At 42.5% G+C, this 6,906-nt stretch overlaps 1 protein-coding gene across 1 annotated transcript in view; it reads left to right on the top strand.

Moving 5' to 3' along the window:
- The window catches only part of smad6b (SMAD family member 6b), a gene marked incomplete at its 5' end in the record, with an annotated part of 30,149 nt that overhangs the window by 21,611 nt on the left and 1,632 nt on the right, over positions 1 to 6,906 (top strand).

Below are 6,906 nucleotides of genomic sequence, written 5' to 3'. Positions count from 1 at the left end.
TAAAAAAATTTTTTTACTAGTGGTAGCTATTACAAGTTGTAAACATGCTCATGGTAAAACCTCCTATTAACTACGTTCCTCTGGGGAAAGTATATCTACTTTTGCCATGTGTGCTTTGCTTATCTTTTATTTGTGGACATTTTCTAAAGTCTTGGCGGTGTGGCTCTGTACGTGCAGTCAGGCTGTCGCGTTTCAGGGTACGGTTTAGATTAGAGGTCTGGCTATAGCTCCCCCCTTCCTCTGTTTGTGACTGCCAGCACATAATTAAMTTAATGAAATCCTGCCATTCCCCTTTGCCTCAGTATTTATTTTTTCGACAGATGTTGACAGTGAAGGACTTTAGAAATGATTAGAAATGTTCGCTCCTGCATTTTTAATGAACGCCTCCCTTGTTGTGAACGGGCTGACGTGTCAGTGATGGTGGGGACAGTTGTCTTTGTTTGGGGAGGTGGTGTCTGGATGCTCGCGGTGAAGCAGTGTGGGTTACAGTCGGAGCAAGTGTTGTGATTGAAACAGAAACTCCGGTGCCACATTATCCTGACAGAACACATACTTCTCACAGACTCTGATCCACTGGGTCGATCAATAGGAAACCATTGTTTGAAGGGTAGCTCTGTCCGTCAATGCTGCCCCTCCGCCTCTTACAACCCAAGAGGAAACAAAACACCTAAACCTTTCACCTTAAATTAGTCAGATTAATATAACTTATGATATGAAGTTCTTGTTGTTTTTCAGTTTCCRTCTTGACATGTAAAAACTATGAGATTTAAATCTATGTGTTGTGGTGAAAGATAGGGCGCAAAGCAGCGTCCTTGCCGCCCCCCCACAATCCCTACCCGAGAGTAGGAAGTTCGGAGGCACAGAAAGGGAAGGGTTCAGGAATGTGCAGGGTCTCCTCTGCTCAAACGCTCCAGCCCACTTGGCTCGAACCTCCCTCAGCACGCTAGCAAACAAACACGTTCACACTCACGCACAAAACACACACACACAAAGATAGGTTGTACGAGGAGGTGAAAGAGCACAGCCACCCAGCAGGATGTTCGTTGAGTGTTTTGCTTCCAGAGATCGTTCAGACTCGGCCGGCCCGCGAGGCTGCCTGCAGATACGACACATTCACAAACAACCCCCGCAGTTTACACAGAACTTTTACACGCTCTGAAAGGCTCTTAGATCACCAGCATCACTTGTGCTCTGGGTTTCTGGCATACCTAAAAGCGTTGGAGGACCCTTGAAGGAAATGAGCAGCATGTTTTCTTTACCAAGAAGAAAAAGAAATAGAGTCTTTGTGCTCAAACCAGGAGCCTCACTCCTGCGTCCCAACAGCTCCACCATATTACCTTCCTTAGCTTCCTGTGCTTTTTACACCCTCTGTTGTTTATTGATTTCATTTATGGATTCTGTTAGTTATCTGCTATCTAGGGCACAGCACTTTTCCTCCCTCATGAGGTCATCCCAAAACAGAAACAGAAGGAAAAGTGAGGAGGAAGTAGATGACAATGTAAAGCATTCCCATTGTGACCAGGAAGGTTTGGTGACTGGATTCAGTTTCTTGGGCTCCTACAGTGTTTTCTCCTGGCATATATCTCTGTCTCTGTATCTTTTGCTTTCTCTCTCTCTCTCCCTCCCTCTCCCCTCTCTCTCTCTCTCTCCCTCCCTCTCTCTCTCTCTCTCTCTCTCTCTCTCTCTCTCTCTCTCTCTCTCAGTCAAAGAAAGGCCATACCTCAGGGAGAAAAATCCATAGACATGTAACAGCAGCTCCAGTTAGCGTGTCTGTCTGATAGAGCCAACTTTGATGCCAGCGATAGCCCAGACGCCAGCCTAAATGTGGCCTGCTCAAGGGCTGCAAAGAGCCTGTGGAAGCTTCTGAATTAAAGCCATCCTCTCCAAACATGAAGGAGAAGTCTTCTGTTTCACATTTGTTTAGGTTACATCCACACTGCAGGTTTTAATGCTCAGTTCTGATCTTTTGCTCAAATCTGATTTTTTTGCGTAGTTCACATTTTATTTTTTATGTGACCTCCATCAGACTCCATTGGTAACTCTTTATGGCATTGATGCCATAAATGTGCAGAAGAAGACATGGCATCACAGTCAGCAGGCTGAGTTTACAGAAGCAAGTATGAAGGCTACACATGTTAGCGTGTCAATTCTGAGGTTGTTGATATGCATCCGATTTATTACCACACGTTGTAAAGACCTGGATCAGATTTGAAAAAATCTTCATTTATTACGTTCATACTGTCTTGAAAATTTTTTGATTTGGGTCAAATAAGACCTTTTTGCATTGCAAGGCCTGGCCCGGACCAGCCTGACTTTAGACCTGGGTTAAGTGTGTTTGCATTAACCCCTGTGACCCAGTTCCACTCCAATTTCTGGAACCCCAAAATCAGCCCAATTTGATGTCTGCTACTGCTGCTCATTGATTGGTTCACTGATCCAGGAGGTAGGGTGGTTACATCACACAGATGAGAGTAACTTTACGTGAATTGTTTGCAGTGACTAATGTTTTTATCAGTGTTGTAACTACACAACAAGCTACCAAACAGCAACAAGCTAACATTAGCTTACCGTTCTCTGTTGTCTTTCATCCCATCATTAGTGTCATACTGCTGGATGGTCCAGCCTTCTGTACTTTTTCTTCGGGTTTTATGTAGTCCATTATTGTTGTGCCGTAAATGAAACAAAATAAGATTTGGGAGTGTTTAATACTATGATCCCATCGATCCACATTGAGGGCTAGGGTAGAGCAAGGTCTGTCCAACTAGAGCTGRGGTGGGCTGAGCCATGTCTTGCAATGCAAAAATACCAATAGGGGGAAAAATGGATTTGGAATGCATTTGCCTGCAGTGTGAATGTAGCCTTAGTTTAGGTATAAAACTTTTTTGTATGAATTACGATTAAGGATAAAGAGAAAAAACTTGACACAGGTACAGTTTTTACACCTAATACCCCACAGTCAGCCCACAAACCTAGAGCCAGTTGGTTTGTTGGTACAGTCTAATAGCTGGAGGGGGAAACTAATCCCTGGCACAGGATGAGAGACTGCTGAACTCCTCCCCTTGACTATGTCACATACAGCGAGTCACAGCAATGTTGTTTCCCCCCACTCTTTAGTAAAGAATCAGAGGAATGGGTGCAATGCTGGTCCTCTCTTGTGTTAAGGAAAGATGAAGTTTAATGGGGGGTTGGCCACTGAGCTTGGTGGAGAGATGTTAGCACGGAGGGGAAGCTGTTGTTTGTCTGCCTGTCCCTGACACTCGGCCTCCCATTCATCTCACTCCAAGGCTGCAGAGCTGTGTTTACCCTGGGGCAGCTCTCTTCTGATTCTNCCCCCCCCCCCCAATCGCTTTTCATGCTGTCTTTAAAAGCATTACTGGATGATCATCAAGGATTGCCTATTGAAAACTTTCAAACCCTCATTTCTGTGTACTTAACAATAATTATCCAGACTTGCCCTTGAGGGCTAGAAACCTGTAGCAGTAGTATCTTTTTATAAATGTTATTTACATTTTTGTGACTCTGTGGAAGACGTTAGGACTAGTTGTGTTCTATGTATTTAGATATATTTATAAACTGTGTATGTGGCATGTTTAGTTGAATAATATACATTCTCTGTGTCAGGAAAGCATGATGATTTTTGGCTTTTTGTTTTTCTCATGAAAAGTAAAAACTAACATTAATATTTTTAGGTTAAAATATGAAGACTTAATAATTGGATGACAGCTAATTGGGTTAGAGTTGAGTTTCCAACTGGAAGTCTGGGAGAACTTGCAGTGTGTGAAGTATTGCTGCAGCTTTTTATAATTCAAACACAAGTGATAGAAATATTTGCTCATATGAAGTAAAACCCATTTTAATTTTACAAACTAAATTGATTTTCTCGTATTTGGAGTATGTTTAATTATTAATACTTGGGATATTTAAATTTATATTGTTCCTTTATTTTAAGGCTGTTTTATGGATTATTTTTACTGTTTTTCTTTGGCTTTTTTGCGCTTTAACACCAATGCCACTATGCTAAGCTGATATTTTTTACATCTCTGTTCATGCAAACTGAAGAATGTTTTTATTGTTTGCACTTCAGTGTAGTTTGATCAAACTGAAACAAGGTGTTTGTTGACAAATCTTACATTACATTTTTGATATCTTTAATTTCTGAAATTGAAATGTTGCCACAAAATATCTTTCTTTGAGCTCATGTCTTGGTATTAAAAACATTGCAAACAAATTTTTTTTTTTATTTTCTTGTAGTATTTGCCAAATATATCTGTGGCAAAATATTGTTCAGTTAATGTAAAATAGAGTATATTTTCTTACTTTTCATTTTCTGTTKTCATTACAATGCTGACACTTACTGTCTGGTTAAGCATCTCGACTACTCTCATCAAACCCAGGTGTGGGAAGTGGAAGTCCGTCTGATTGCCCAAATATTTCTATTGGCACTTAGAATACTATAGCAGTTCAAACAGTCTTGAAATATTGATTTTGTAAACAAGGGTACTACCGTGATAATGTATTTTACCGTTATTTTGCAGTCCAAGTTGATGCAAGGCAGATTTTTAGGCCAACAGCTGTTTTTGAAAGAAACCATTGATTTTCTGCTGCTCTGTTTGTCTTCACGAGAGCATCACTCATTTTTGCTAAAATCAAAACTTTTTGAACCCAGGTCTCAGAGTGGAGGTTTTCGCAAACCTCCTGCAGAGGTGTGAAATTGCACAGGCAAGCTACAAACGACTGCAGTCAGTAGTTTTTCTGTACTTACGTAAATAGATGAACAACAGCAACAATGTCAGATGGCAGTGTGCTAATTATTTTTTCAACATGTAAGAGCAAAACAATATCATCCTCGGACCTAACGAAGGTTCCTATGTTCACCATTTTGGATGCAACCTGAAACATGCTAGAGACTCAGCAAACTGTTTGTAGTTCAAAACCAAGTGTGACAGAGCGTTAGTGTTGCCAGATATAGGATGATTACGCTTTTTGTAAGATAGTTGCAGAGTCAAACCACCTCTATCAATCACAACGCACACCTCATCTTACAGTCTACCCTTTTACCTCAGTTTGCACAGTTTGGGGCAAAATACAATCATTTTAAAGTAACATTACAGTTTTCATTTCCTATCTGGCAACCCCGCTACACATGTTTTGATTCCTAAATGTATGGAAACAGGCTTGTTTCTATATTATCTTTACTTCATTAGCTGCTTTAAGATTCACTTTTTTGAAAAAATACATTTTTGTTAAAGACATTTTTATTTTTTGTCGTTTCAAGAAAGTCTGTAACTTTTTTTTTTTAGACGCTAGCATTCATTAGCTCCTCTCTGCGTTCACATCATTGCCTCTGGCCCCACGAACAGGAAATGTAGCTTCCATACCGTGGCAGGGTCCAACAGCTCGAAGACTGACACTAAGAGGAGAGACTTTTGAGAATAAAATAACAATAATAACATGCGCTACTATTCTAATGGGTAAACTGAGCTGTTAAAAGGTGGCAGGGTTAAATGGATGCAGAGCACCAGTAATTGCTCCCAGCCGCCATCGCTCCACCCAGAACAGACCCTCGTAAAGTAAGACACAAAGTCTGATCCGGGAGTCCATGTTGTGGTCGAGGTGCGGAGGACACGCCCTCACATCTTTGCTTCATGTTGGAACTTTGGAGTTTCGCTTCGAACTGCATCACTTCATGGTCCTACACTCGCTTGCAGTTAAATTAGCTTGGCCATTGGAGTTGGAGTTACTTCGGGAATAATTATTTGTGTGAAATAATGTGTAGCTTGGCTAAATACAAATAGATAATCCGATAGAATCTACAAAACCGTGACAGAGCGACAAATGTGCCGACTTGTTTCTCTCCCAGTCCAAACAGACATTTATGCATGAAGCCACATGTAGATTCTGAACACAACAGAGCAACAGGAAAAGGCCTGGCTCCCTGTGTGTTCATTGTCTTCCATCAGGCTTGACATAAAATATGTCTCTAACCTTTGTCCCGCTCGTTTAGTCTCCTCATCCTTCCAGTCTCACTGGCATGCTTTGTTCCAGGTTATGTGTGAAAACTCGACACAACTCACTAAAGTCTTTTTATTTGGCTTTATTCCTTTCATCCGAGCAGGAGAAGATGTGAACCTTTTGGTCCTTTGTGTTTGTGTGCGCTGTTTCAAAGTGAGTTTACCTTGATGTGTGGGCTCCATTTGATTTGAGACAATGGCGGACCGTAAACGAGTTGGGACTGAGGTTTTTTTTTTTTTTTTTTCCATGGTCGGGGCCGTGCTGCAGTAAAAGCTGAGCTCGGAGTGGAGGAGCCGGAGTGTGGAATTCACTAATGGCACATGCATGTTGGGGCCCCTGAAGAGAGGGGGTCATTTCAGCCATCAGAGTGTGCGCAAACACACAGAGAGCCTGTCTGCAGCTCCCCCCCCCACCACCTCCCCACTCACAGTCACTCCTTTCCTCCCCCTCCGTAACAGAGTGCTTGGATCAGCAGGCGTTTTGTCTCTGCAAGTCTGGTCAACGTTTTTTTGCTAATCTTTGTATAAACTTTACTAGTGTGGGTCACTCAGCAGAAAGGTTTAGGTTGGGTGGGAGGCGAGCGAGGCATTTTTGTTTCGGCGCGGATCCACAACTCTCCACCTTAAAGGCGTTTGTTAATGGGGCGGGCGGTCATTAAGCCCCGAGAGCAGAGAGCCTGAAAGGAATGGGGCCACAGGCCCAAGCTTTAAATCCTCTGTGCCAATAGACTCTCTGAAGCAAAATAATGGCATCACTCTGTGTGTGAGTTAATGGGAGCTGATAGCATGAAGGCTGGGGGGTCAGCGGGTCGCAGGCTTGTGCTAAGTTGTCAGGGAGCTGAATGCCGTCCCCGGGCCCACAGCAGGGGGAAGAGCCGGGCGGAGGGGGGAGGGT

Source organism: Austrofundulus limnaeus, unplaced genomic scaffold (genome assembly GCF_001266775.1).
Source record: "Austrofundulus limnaeus strain Quisiro unplaced genomic scaffold, Austrofundulus_limnaeus-1.0 Scaffold104, whole genome shotgun sequence".
NCBI classification, from domain to species: Eukaryota; Metazoa; Chordata; class Actinopteri; order Cyprinodontiformes; family Rivulidae; genus Austrofundulus; species Austrofundulus limnaeus.
This window is presented reverse-complemented; position numbering and strand designations above follow the sequence as displayed.